Here is a 14710-nt window from a genome sequence, read left to right on the forward strand (position 1 = left end):
ATCAAGATTTGTGTATTTTATCTTCTGTCATTTGCAGCTATTGTGTTCCTAGGCAAGAAAAAGTGCTTGTTTCTGGTTATGACCTGTTTAATGACATCACTTCCTGCCTAATGACATAACCTCCAGCCCTCAGCAGGCATCATAAATGCCATTCGGCCTGCTGTATGAAACGGGTTTGACATCCCTGTGCTACACCATGCCTAGCATTAGTGCACTTGATCTCATCTCCCTTTTGCTTTCAACAACAGACCATACAGTCAGATGGCTATATCCCACAGGACATTACCTAAACAAGATGCAAACATGGGACAAATAGGGGACATAAATCTTTTACCCAGTCACAGGCATTTGAAGATGATTTGTGACTAGTATATTTTTGTTGCTTAAAAATGCCATTTAGTTTTTGCTGCTTGTATCTTCAGTTTTGGCTGGATCCCAGAATTCTTTCCATTTTGCAAAGTTTAGCACATTATTAATAGCAGAGTAATAAGGAATTGGAAGATTATAATTCATGGACTGTGCAGAGCCTTGTCAATGTTCTATGATTTTTCAAAACAACAAAGAAATACTGTTGTTCTATTTCTCCCTATGGCAATTCTGACACCTAAGGCTGTGTCTATATAATTTATGCTTCTTTGAGAGCTTAAATCTTAATCATAATAATAGGCTTTTAAGGACATGCCTGTAAATGTTCCAGGATTCCACAGGTGCTGTTCCTGAATGCAAACAAAGGTATCTTTAAAAAACACCTTGAAAATAAGATTAGAATTTAACGGAGTCCTGCAAACTGTACTGTCAGTTGAAAGCAAATCCTTGACTGGACATGTTAGGCCTGCCTGTCTTTACTGAAGTATCTGGATCTACATGGAAGAAGACGCAATAAAGATTTCAACAAGGCAGCTACACTTCCAGTTAATCCAGATCTCTTGGTTATCTGCCCATGTAACCATTTGCTGTAGACCTCTTTGGATCGTGTTTAGCATTCAGCACCTGACGAATAGACACATTCCATACATGAGACCAAGCTGGTCTATTTGAAGAATACAAAAACCTTCCAGCTAAGTTAATACAGAAAGTACTTGCACTGCTTTGAACATAAGAGAGACAGCTAGTGAAATTACATCAAGTCCCTGCTAAGAAGCAGACATTCAGTTACCAAGAAACAAGCACAGTTGTTACTGCTTGCCTGGATAGCAAATCAAGAGCAAACAGAATGTGAAAATGAAAGGTGGCTGAACGTATCACTGGCTGTACAACTCTTGCACAATAACCCACTGGAGCAGAGCAGAAAAGAGCAGAGCAATATTCCATCTTGCCAAGAATGATCTTGTCCTTCAAGACAACTCGACATACACAGCCTAGTTGTAGTACATTACTCACTTCATCTCTGGGTATTTGCTACTTTGGTCATTTAGAGCAGTGGTTCTTAACTTTTTTGGGGGTCAGAGACCCTGATGAAAGCTATGCACCCTTCCCCAGAAAAATGCACAGAAACATATACACACATGCACAAGAAATTTGGCACCCAGTTCACAGACCTCTTGAAGCCCATCAAGTGGAACCCAGGTTAAGAACCCGAGGTTTAGAGAATGGATGGCTATATCCTTATTTAGCTACGCCATGAGAATAGGCACTATGGCATGGTAAAGACTCTGAACATTTACTACTGTTAATCCCTTTCAAAACCAGTAGGTTCTTAGTGTAAGTGCCATGTACTTTATGTCATCACCCTTTTTAGGGCATGAGGTTTGCCAGCAACTGACATGATGAATGGATTAAACCTGTCCACTTTTGTATTGCTGAAAAATGATCAACTCATAATAATGAAAGTACGTGCAATCAATGGATAATATGATGACCAATCACACAAAGTGCTTTCTCTTCTCTATAACAAAAATACATTTTCTTTCTTGGAAAAAGATGAGCCATTCATTGCCCTGTACTATACGTACTGCTAACATTTGAAGTTACTTCCATAGATAATAGGACCTGCCCTGACCATTAATAGCAAGCAGATGACAGGTCTCCTGACACCATCGACACAATGTGTAATGAACTGCAGCTGTTTCATATTGTCTAATGTTGGAATGACTGTAGATGCATTCTCATGAGTAGCAAATGAACTCCGTAACCTTTTAAGTTGTGACAGGTGGTCCAGCCCCAGGTTAACGCGAATATTTAGGTCTGTGTTTCCTGAGCCCTACAGCTCTGCTGAATACAGTGAATGATCTTCAAATCAATGTCCTTTTTTCACAGCGTTCAAAATAAAGCACACCAACTTCAATCAACAGCTTCCTTTAAATCACGATCTGACTGAAGCACTCAAATTGCATTCCTGGAGTATGCATTCAAATCTCATTTTGTACTTCATTACAATGGCTAAATGGGAATGGAATGCATCTAGGTATCGTACAGCATACACCGAAAGGTTTGTGCAATTGCTTCCTTCCAACCCCCAATATGTGAGTCAATGCATATTTCCTAGGCCATCAGAAAGCTGCCATAGTTGGTCTGAAATAGCATGGTAAACAAGGGTTGAGTTGTGAACGAGGCAAGTGCTGAAGACATTACATAATTCGACAGGACTTGACAAACACTCCTTGGCTGCTATCCCGCTCATTTTCACAACACGTTAGCTGGCAAAGTGTCCTAGTGCCATGATCCCAACCACACTTATTTGAAAGTAACTGATTATTCCATAATTATAATAAATTATTATTTATGGGCAAAATTTGTTTCAGGAATGGACTGCCATTCTCAGTTCCTCAGTCTGTTTTTTGGTAAAATTTTTGGGCAAACTGTTGGAGGAGCTTTCCAGGGAAGAGTGGAAAGTCTGCTAAAAGCCCCCAGGTCTGCCAGACTACCACTACCCTGCTGCCAAGCAAACTTGCCTTGTGAAGCAGGGGAAACCAGCACAGATGGGCTAGTTTATGGCACGAGAAGCCTTGTGGGCTTCACCCTTGATGTTTGCATTCTCTTTTGCTGCTAGCATGCAAGGGAATGACCATTCCTTGCCACTGCAATGTGTTCATGGACATCCTTGGCTACTGGGATCCATGGAAATGGTAAGAAAGCATCTTGTGGCTCCTTAAACATGAGCGCTTTTGTTGTGGTATATATTTTCATGGACTAGGGCCCAATTCCTCAGATGTGTAAAGTATTGTCCTCATCTCACATTGCATATGTGCATTCAAACAAGGGGACAGAAAAAAAAATATATGAACAGTGGGGCCACGTTCCACCTGAGAGAATCTAGGGAAAAACTTTTTGAGGAAACTTCTGAAAACCAGAGAATAGCAGCACAATTCGATGCATATTCACTCAGAAGTAAGTCCCACTGAGTTCAATACAATTCTATATATACTTATTCCCAGGTAATTACGTATAGAACTGCAACCTAACAGCCCAATCCTATTCAAAGGAAGTGCCCGCAGAAGATATGTTTCGCCTGTGATGACTGCAGCAATGGCAAAGTGTTTTGCAGCACCAGAAGCTACTAGCACACTGGTTGGAAGGCCTTCCTGAGCATGGTTGATAGGTCTGCCGGACAATGTTAACCCATGCAGGGCATTGGAGGGAGGAGGAAAAGGGTTGAACAGGGTGATGGGTGGGTGAAATGAGGTGGTGGGGTGAGCATGTGGGCAGATTGGCCTAGGAGGGGGCAGGTTCAGCAGTGGCGATGCACATTGAATCAGGACACCCTTCCTAGGTATGATCTGCCTGCATGGATCAACCCAGACTTGTGCCAGCAATATTGCTGACACGGGTCCAAGTCAACCCATTGAGACTGCTGGGATTTGCCCCAAGGAGACTTCCAGGAGGCAAAAATCCCCTGCTGGACACAATGGAAGCCACACCAGTGCCACTTCATCACTGCAAGCGGATTTAGGTAGAATTGGGCTTTAAGTACTGAGAGGGATTTTCTTTATTGTAAACTGAAAGAAGATTCAGAGGCCTGGACTTTTCCATTTCTCATCACTTCCTGTAACTAATGAAGAGCTTCCAGGAAGTGCCAAGGCGCCAAACTTGCATTCATACAGAAGTAATCCCAATAGAAAATAAGCAATACCCTCCAATTTCCAATAACAATAATTCAGTTTGAAACATTAACCTCAGCTATGAGCAGAATAAAAGTACAACTAAAGAAATAATTGCTTGAGGTGTGGCAAAGTACATACATTTTATATTAGGTCACCAACCACAGGTATGGTGATGACTGAGAAATGGAACAAATAATGTCCCTGGTGTGTGTGTCTGAAAATTTACCTTGCCATTTTTAACTTACATTTTTTGAACATTTGGGATTGACAGCACTGGCACTGCCAAGAATAACTGAGCAACAGCATACGTGTAGGTGGGTGTGATGTTTGCATATTCATATTAGTTGACATTTCCTTCAAGAGCAGTTCTCGGAGGTACAGCCAAATAATTAGCAGTCATAATATCACTTTATTTTATAATAATTGCCATTCACAAAATGTCTTGTAATGTGGCTTTCAAGGTAGTTCTCTCAGCAGACCAAGAGATTACAAAAGATTCCCAGCCCTCAACCCATTTCCTTGATTTTATTGGAAGAAACAGGTCAAGAAAATGTATTTGAAATTGGTATGCAATCCACTGACTCAAAAAAATAATAATAATAAAGTATTGAAGGAGTGGATGGACCCCAAGACTAATTTGATTTCACAGTGAGTGCTTACAGTTCACGAAGCTGTCCATGAATTCCCACTTCAAATAACAAAAAAAATAATATTGTGACATGAGAAACACCACATCTTTCTGTACTGCCTCCTATGAAAATGATGCACCTTAACCCATTTTTGCCCAGCGCATAGATGTACACATTTGGTCCCTGTTGTATATATGCAAAGTTAGACACAAATGGCTTTAACCACAGTACTAGGTATGTAGAAAATATGAACTAGAGAAGGAACACTGATGGCTCTTTTTTTGTTGACTTCAAAAGAAGTGTGTATTCTTTGTACTGACAGTTGGGTTTTCCTGTGTGAAAAAAAACAAACCAGCAAAGATGTACACAGTTGCAGCTGCAATGGAAGTATGCTTCCAAGCCCCAGCCTCACCACTCTCCCTAACTCCACCCAGGGCCAGCCTTTGGAAAATTCAGCCGATTTGGCCGAATCGAGTCCCATGGGGCCCTATGCCATCGCTGCCCCAGCACAGAATCCGCTGTGCTAAGACTCAGTGAGCAAAGCGCTATGTGGGTCCGCCTGCCCAACCTCGTCTCTGTATGGCCTGAAATGGGCCTCTGGAAGCAGCTGGTGGTGACATCATCACATCACTACCAACTATTTTAGGGTCTCATGCTTCGCGCATGGCAGCATCAGACCTTGCCTGGTTGTAGCTAGAAGCGCTGTGGCTGCATCGTGAGTGGGGAGCCCGTGCAAGGGTAGGGGGCCCCATGCAAATGCCCCATATTAGGTCCCAGGATTCTCTGCCATTCACAGAGAATATCCCACTCTGGGGACAACTTGTGCTTCCTCAGACATAGAAGGTTCACTAGACTCTCATTGCAACTGTATCGATGTATGCACTACATAGTTTAACACCTGAACATGACTTATAAATCAACCAATATGTTAAACTAAATAAAAGATTTCCCTGTACACCGATTGTTTGCTTTCTCTTTTTTTGTAATAGAGCACCCAGGCAGGGATTTAGCCCTCTTCCCAGAGGAATATTGAAGATTTTTCATGTCTTTATCTCATTTACACAGAAAAAAACTATCTGGGTTAAGGGTATGTTCCCCTCCCCCCCCCCCCACACACACACACCCTGTTGTGATTTAAATACACACCATGTGGAATGATGTGCAGGTTCTGAAGGAGAGCTCATGTGTAAAACAATCTCTCTTCATGGGGAAAACCGTCCAAGAATAAGCCACAGCAAGCACTGAAAAAGCACAGGAAATATCATTTCATTTTAGTGACACAGAGAGCAAAAATCATAAATCTGTCTAGTGACATTCAACTTGCTTTTGAAGATATCTTTTACAATCTTGATTAATAAGAACACTCTGAAGAGCATTCTGGAACTTTGTGTTTGCTCAGCAGTCTCTTTGAAGGAAGGTGACCCCGAAATTCTTCATGAAGCCACTGTAAGTTTGACGATACCTGGAGCAGTAGAATTAGAGGTCCACTTTCCTCTTGTTTTTCATGTTTACTTGCAAGTATTTTTCACAGTAATAATAATCAACAAAGTACTTTAAAAAAAGCATTATCCACCTTCATAGTACAAAAAGTTACCTCATGAGAAGTTCTGTGACCTCATGAGAAGTTCTGTGAAATTTGGTATACAGGTTGAGTCTCATTATTCATGAGGGTTCCGTTCCAAGAACTCACTTGGATGGCAAAAAACGCACTATAGCAAATCAATTTTAAAAACAAAGGGCGCAATCCTAATAGCGCCTTATGCCAGCCCAAGTCCCTTGGGCCGGCATAGGAGGGTTGCAAACATGCCATAAAGCACGTTTGCACCTCCGTGGGAGGAAGCTGCGTCAGTGCATGTATATGCGCCAATGCACGGAGGCTGGCTGAAGCCTCTGCGACAGCTTCCTCTCCGCCGCTTGTGTCGGTGCACCTGACACAAAAGTATTGGGCCAAAAGTATTATCGGCTTGAACGGAGTGGTTTCAAGCCAATCCGCTCTCCTTGGAGTTGTGCTACCTCCAGAGCTGGCGCAGGTCCAAGGAGATCCATTGGAGCCAGCAGCCCTTACCCAGGGGTAAGGGGAAGAGTTTCCCCTTGCCTCTGACTGAGCTGCTGCAGCCAAAGAAACTGCGTTGGATGCAACGCAAGCCTCCTGGCTTACCTGCTCCACCGCAGGTTTGGACTGCGCCCAAAGTCTCTTTGCCCTGGTGATTTAAAAACAGCCTTGCTGATCTTTGTAATGCACACAAAGTCAATCAGTCTTTTTCCAGGAGCTTAGGCTTCACTAGGAGGCAGCAATACCTCCCTTCACCAGGAGCCCCAGCGAGGGAGAAAGAATGAAGAAGATAATAATTGCTGCCATTTAGCCTTAGTTCACCTGCTCAGGGGGAAGGGAGGAGTGAAGCCTGCAGAGAATGATTGATGGACTGTCAGCCGGCTGCCCTCTCTGGCATTATGAAACAACTGTTTTCCTTTAATTTAAAGGGCCCTTGTCATCAGCTTTGAGACAGAAAAATCTGTGGATACTTAGGTTATACCTGAAATCACTTGCATGACTGTCTCTCTGCAACAGTAAAAAGCAGTTTTTTTTAAACTGTGACTTTAAAGGGGTGCATTTTTCCCCTTCTCCACATTCCTTCTCATTGGTAGGGGCCATTCATGTTGAGTCAAATCCATCCATTAAAAAATCCATGCACAACAAGGCTGGACGTGTATACATATTTTCAAAAACATAATTGCTTCCTTAACTTTGGGGGTAAAGTCCTGCAGGAGCCCTCCAACGGCATGCTCCCCCCACCCTTTTGAAAAGGTAATGTGAGCCAATGGGCAGCAAACAGATAAAATCTTCCTTCAAGCTACCTGTTCACAGCTACAGTGATAGAGATGAATGAGGAGTCTTGCCCATCCATTGCTTGGTTCCTGGTTAGCTTTCCTGGCTGGGTACTACCATTGATGCCTGTTTGTGAAATCCAACCAGACAGTTGACCGATGAGAGTTCTCTTTCACCACTGCTGCTATAACTGTGGGCAACAACTTGAAGCATGACCTCGTATATCTGCTGCTGCCACCTGCCTTCCATTACTTACTGAAAAGCTTCTCCATTGTTCCATGGATCCCTTTCTGGCATACTGAAAGCAGGCTGGGAACTGCAGCAATAGCAGACCATGGTCTTCCTATTCTGGCACCATTTTACAATTACTAGATGCCCCAGTCCCTAGCACTTCATCAGGGGGTGAGACAACCATAATCTGTAAAATGGCACAGGGGAAAGATGGTCCTCTGATGTCACCACCATTGTCCTGTATGCATCATGAGCCATGGCTTACTGAATGGTGGTGGACCTTCACTGCTTCTGGGGTTGGATAAGCATAGGGTGTGGGCCTCCAGCATGTCCCCCACAAGGTCCCTCCTATAAAATTGATCTTGATTTACTGAGGGCACAATCCTAACTAAGTCTAATCAAAAGTAAGTCCTATTTTGTTCAATGGGGCTTACTCTCAGGAAAGTGTGGTTAGGATTGCAGCCTGATAACCAACTTCCTTCAAGCCTAAACTCACGGTATGAGCAGCATTGACTTTTGACTGTGGGGATGAATGCAGTGTGCAAGCTCAGCCCCACCCTTTCGCCTATAGCAAACAAAGCGAGACCTGGAACCACATCTCCAGAACTCTTGACATGGCACCATCCATGATTTCCACCTACTTACTATTTCATTCCCAGTCTTTCTGTCTGACCTGTTCCTCCTGTGTCCTCTCCCTCCTTGTCTCCCCTGAGCTGATCAATTTTCTCCTTCCTCCACCCTCTTCTATCTTCTGTTGAAATCTTGGGAATCAGGGATTGGACAATTTTCTGGAGGAAAAATCCATTACGGGTTACAAGCCATGACGTGTACATGTAACCTCTTGATTTTAGAAATGGGCTATGTCAGAATGTCAGGTGCAAGGGAGGGCACCAGGATGAGGCCTCTTGTTATCTGGTGTGCTCCCTGGGGCATTTGGTGGGCCGCTGTGAGATACAAGAAGCTGAACTAGATGGGCCTATGGCCTGATCCAGTGGGGCTGTTCTTATGTTCTTGAACACCCTTTCCCAAGAACACTTTAAACTGAGCTGTGGCTGGCGGATGAGCTGTGGTCTTGAGGAAACTTGATGTTCGGTGATGACGTCATCACCAAGTGTAGGATTGGGCAACCGCATCTCCTCATGGCCCCGTGCAACTTGGGAATCTGCCATGGCTCACACTTATATTTGAAAAATGCTGAATTGTAAGGGATTTCGGGTCAAATAACTGTTAGATGTTATTAAAAGAGTATAAAATTGTCAATATATATGGGCCCTGTATCCATGGGGGCTCCATTCTGGGGGGGGGGGCTCCATGGATACAGAAACTGCAGATATGGTGGATGCAGGTATGTTTAGTGGCCCTCATGCACCCCCTGTGCACCCATTACATTACCTTTGATTTATTTTTGAAGTCTTGCTTAACTGAAGACCTGAATGTGTAGGCAATCAGCCTGCATGCTAGAGGTCAACTAACAGAAAGCAGGAGTTCCTTTTTCCTGTAAGCCTCTCTGTAGCATGCAGGCTCTATGCCTGCATGTTTGGCTCTTCAGTTAAGTACCCACACTGCAAGCGCTTCTACAATAAAACAAAGGAAATGTAATGGGCTTGCGGGTGGGGGGGAGAGAGCTGGGGGCCAAATCCAAAGCACAGGACATGTGCTTTATCCTGTGTAGGGAGGCAGTCATGAAGGCTTCCTCCAGGTAAGGGAAGATTTGTTCCTTTTCCTCAAGGCCGCATTGCAGCTGCACCGGCACTGGAAAGTTGGATAGGATTGGTCCCTGGATCATAACTGAATCCATGGAGAATGGATCCACAGATATGGTGGCCTGCCTCTAACTCTGAAACTGGGAGATTTTGGAGAGGGGTTGAAAAATACTTTATTAAAATATGATTTGGAAATCACTGCTTGTTTTTTTTTAACAAGATCAGGATATATGCAGTCACTTCCTGGATGTCCATCTATTATGGGACATTGGTTGAAAAATATGATTAATTGCACTGCCTATATTTAGCTATTATAGATATTCCAAGATAAAATAGGCTAAACAAGTTAACTGAAAATTGAATTCCTTTCATGAACACAAGGCCAAGTATCAAGGTTAAATCCATCTGTACTATCATCTTTGTTGTATACATGATAAAACCTTAAATGAAATATGTATTTTTTTGATATAATTTCTATATTTATAATTTGGAGAAGCCAATTGTTTGATGTTTATATCATTCTGTTTGACTTCTGTCAATCTGTTTGGATTTTTACAATATGTTTAATTTTGTTGCTCTGGCAATTTTCATTTTTAAAAGTTCACATTTGGTTATGACTGGATGGATTTTACTTTGCATCTTCTTTTTTTTAATAATGGCATATTTGATGTTATTTATAAATAAAAAAGAATTTGCTTTGTTATATTTAATTTCACTTTTCCTAATTTAATTGGCAGTCTTTTCGGGGGTGTGTGTGTGTGTGTTTTGTTGTTTGTGTGCTTTTTTTCCTATAAAATTAAAGGAATATGAAATTGCTCAGATTCTTCACATGCAGCCTGACCAAATCCAAATGAAGATATTTTGGTTTTTTAAAAAAATAATTAGATTCTCTTTTGGTGCAACTCAAATTTCAGTTGGAAAAATTTCAGCTGGGACATCTAAAAATGTCTAACAGTCCAATCCTAACCAGCACTGCCACAGATGGGCTGCAACACTGGGTTCAAGCAGGCCAGAGGTCTCCATGGGGTAAGGGAATATTAATTCCCTTACATTATGTCAAGCCCCAGTCCACTCAGTGGGGATACTCGGATCTGTGCCAACAAAATCACCGGCCCCATGTACAGCTTTCAGGCCTGGGAGGAAAAATAGGATGCAATGCAGGCCAGCACAGTCGATCTCACCCCCTCTCCCAGACCCGAACCGCCCCTATTCCATCTTCCCCCTGCCCCGTTACAACCCCTCCTGCCCCATTCCATCCTCTCCCCATCCTTGCATTGCTCAACGAGAGCTAACCTCCCTTATCAGGAAGTGCTTCTGGATTCAGTGCTAGCAGGATGGTGCATGCCTTTACCATTGTCACAGCCTACTCACAAGGTGCTTCAAATGTACTTTATGGCGTGTTCGCAACACTCTACACCGGCTGTATTGGCATTGCCTGAGAATAGGATTGCGCCATAAATGGGACAAATCCTTGGGCCAAAAGTATTATTTCAATCTGTAACACAAAATCTATCTTTCCCCTACTCCCCCCCCCCAAATCTTGTGACACTCATTGGGTGTCTTGAGATACTTATTTTGTGAATCTTGTGATGCTTATTGGGCAGCCCAATCCTGAGCTGCCTGGCTTGCATGGCTGCCATGGTATCCTGTACACACTGGGCAGCTGCTGGCATCTCCTCAGGGGGAGAGTAGGGAAGTAGCCCCACAATGGGGCTACTTGATTCTGTGGTGGCTCTTTAGGTGGTGCAGAATCAAGGAGTTCTGTGTCAGGCCACGCAGCCCAACACAGGACTCCAGATCCGGTCCCGTTCCACTCCCTTCTCCCATGACACCTTCCCCTGCCCTTTGCCCACCCCGGAACACTCAGCCAACACTAACCTTTACGGCACGATTGTGACAGTGCGCGCTGGTGGTAAGCCGGCACGTGAAGCACAGAATTGGTCCCTAAGATATTTATACCCCACCTTTCTTGGCAGAGTTGGACTGTTGGATGTGCTTTGCTTTGGATGGATCCTGCCCAATATTTGTATTTTTCCACACATATTTTCAAATATCTGTATTGCTAATTTTTGGTTTGTGCGTACATTATACATCTCGTTCACCTGTGACAAGGTGGCAAATTCAAGGGAGCAGTGAGGGGAGAGAGGGAGCTGCCTTCTTTAGTGAAGTGTAGTAAATGGAGGAAGCCTTTGTAAATGAAGGATGCTTTGTGTCTATTTCAAAATCTCTATGCCTGCAAGAGATTTTGGAGCACTGATTTTTTAGCTTTATTCTGAGCCCGAAAAGGGATCGCATTGTTGTTTGTATGCCCTTAAACTCAAACACTAAAACTGTCCCTATACACCTTTCCTCTAGATTTTGCATTTGGACAATTGTACTGTCTGCCACACTGAATCAATGAATGAGATCCAAATTATACTTATCAATGGTCCTTGTTCTTCAACTTTGCATGAAATAAAACAGGCCACCTCCAAATCTTGTCTTGGGAGAAACATATAAGTTTTCCCACATGTTGCGTTCCTCATCATGTAAGTATCCCTTTTTTTAAATAAGCATATTTTTTATTGTTTTCTTCTCCCTTGGTCTCTCTGGTGTAATCAGTAGACAAGCCAGGACTATCAATCTTTAAACTTTGTAACAATATTTTATTTTCAGTGTGAAACCTTCTTCATATGATTGATGACATTAATAAGGTGGAAATGATAGCGTGTTGTAACTTCCAGGCTCTTGCAAGTGTCTAAAGGTTGCTCTTCCATCCTGGCTTCTGCAGGGATCTCCCTCGGGATTTGGAGGGACTGACTTCTGTGGCTATTTGATCAGATGCCTTCACACATGATGGCAAATCTGGAAACATGTAGTGGAGGTGAGTCACACTTCCTGTTTTCCTGTCTTGAAATATTTGAAAGGGAACTGAAGGAGTCCCACATGGAAGTAACCTGAGGAGAAAAGCAAGAGCATAGCCCTCTTCGGTCTCTGCTGACTTATAGCACTTCTGCAGCAATTGGCTTGCAAGTGACCATTGTTGTGGATAAGAATTGGCAAGAGGAAGACTACCCACTTGGGATTGCTGCTAAAGCATGTGGAGAAACTGCATTGGAAATGGTGGTCCCAGGACCACAAAAAATACATATTGTGGGTCACACAATGAACAAAGTTCATTCAGGGACAGATGAGCTTTCTTCCACATATTAGAGTTCTGAAAGGGATGCAATGGTATATTTCACATGAATGAATTTCTGAAGCAAATTGGTTCTGATGGAGTTAGCGGTGGCAGTGGCATTGTGGGCCTCAGAAGGAGTCATGCCTGTATCTGCCTTCAGCTTACTCTGCCCTGCATCCTAGAGTCAGGCCAGAAGGAATTAGGGGAGGAATCAGGTGCCTCGCCCTGTCCACTTGCATGGGCCACATCCACCAAGTAAGGATCAGCCAGACAACTGCCTCCCAGGCATGGACCATCCCCAGCTGGTATACATGTATCCCCAGTAAGCATGCTGGGGGGACCGTGGGCCTAGGGACCTACTTTTCTGACTAAATCTCCTTCTTTACCCCAGGCCCAGCAACTTTGGGCTTTAGTGAGGTGCATGAGTCCCACCTGTCATGGAGTGTCTTGAAGGGACAGGGCAGCCAGGGTCCCCACACCTCTGTCCCCTCCAACATTGGCCACCCCAGCCATCCAGGCACCCGCTTTGGCCACTCTGGACATTGGGGAGCTCGCTTTGGCTGCCCAGGAGCCTATGGGTTTTGCTATGGGGGAGGCTGCCAAGTCAGCTGAGGGTACAGCATTTAGGCCCCCCAGTGCCATGTGCCCATGGGCTTCTATCTACCCAGTCACTGCCTGGCAAAGTTGCTGTTTTTAAACATTACCATTCAAATAACATATAAGATTATAATAGATGGTGAGGAAATTACAACTCTAATAATATCCTGAATCCCATTTACACAATTTATAAATCTGGGCATAAAAACAGTCCCATCACATATGCAGTACTTTCCATCTTACACTTCAAAGTGCCTACACCAGTCTATTTGTGGGATTCTCATAGGGGGGTGGATACTCCCCTTTCTGTCCAAAAGTATTCTCCTTGTATGGACACACTTATATAAGCATGTCCCACACTTCCATTCCGGCATTTCACCCAGGAAGCACAATAGGAGTCTACCAAAGCAAGAACAATACCGTGTGTGAAGACTTCTTACTGCACTCTTTATGTTCCTACTGCAGTTGTACCTGTTTGCAGAAACTCAGTGAAAGGGCACATACTTTGCAGTAGAAGGTTCCAGTTTCAGTTATTGACTTTTATCGTTAGGGCCATGGTTTCCAGACTGTGAGTTGTAGCTCTCCTGGGAGCTGTGGAAACAAGACAGGGGAGCTGTGGAATCCTTGTGAAGAACCCACCACCCAATACAATGTATAGGATTGTAGTCCTAATGGGGACCAGCGGCCAATGGCCTAGTAAGGTCAAGGGAGCCACCAGTCAAAAAAGTTTGGGAACTGATTTAAGAGAACCCAGAAAGATTTCCATCTGATACTATGGAGACCTGTTACCATTTGATCAGAGAAGCCAGTGCATGGCATTATGGATTCTCACTCTGTAAAAGACCATTCCTTCATACACTGCAAGTGGGTGGTTTAATTCAAGCACTAGGTGCATTGCGGAAGACCTTCCGAAAATGGATGGAAACTTTTCATTCTTTGTTGATTATTGTATGCAGTTGTTCAACCAGGTCAAGGATATCCATTACTTTTTAAAGTGTCTGTGCTAGCATCTTCTAGTCAAAGAGCGATAAAATATCACTAGTTGCTTGCTTCACATATTTTGAAAGCGTCTAGCTAAGAACAAAGTGCTCTTCACATTTAAGCATTATCCTGGAGTGAAAATTAAACTACTGACATTTTAAATTCTGGATCGGCCAGATTCTACATAAAAGCACTGAGGCAACTAACATCCAGTTGAGCACTAAGGCTTCTGTTCTACTTTATTATAACCTTCCACAGTTAAGACACACTCAAAAATGTCAAATTTTGCAGTACAATGAGCAGAGTCTGTAAGAAAACTGTTCAAACCTTTTTGTGAAAAGAAACACCGCACAATGAATGTGCTCATGTAGCACACCAAGTAGACAGATTTTTAAGTAAGTCTACTTCAGATCTCCAACTGCAATACAGATATAAAGATAATAAATACATACCTACATATTCCATCTAAGCACCATTCACAATGAATGGAGAATTGGTTACAAAGCTGATAACCTTTCCAGGGCCCCAGAATAACTGCCCCA

This window comes from Tiliqua scincoides, chromosome 1, assembly GCF_035046505.1.
Source record: "Tiliqua scincoides isolate rTilSci1 chromosome 1, rTilSci1.hap2, whole genome shotgun sequence".
Classification (NCBI taxonomy): domain Eukaryota; kingdom Metazoa; phylum Chordata; class Lepidosauria; order Squamata; family Scincidae; genus Tiliqua; species Tiliqua scincoides.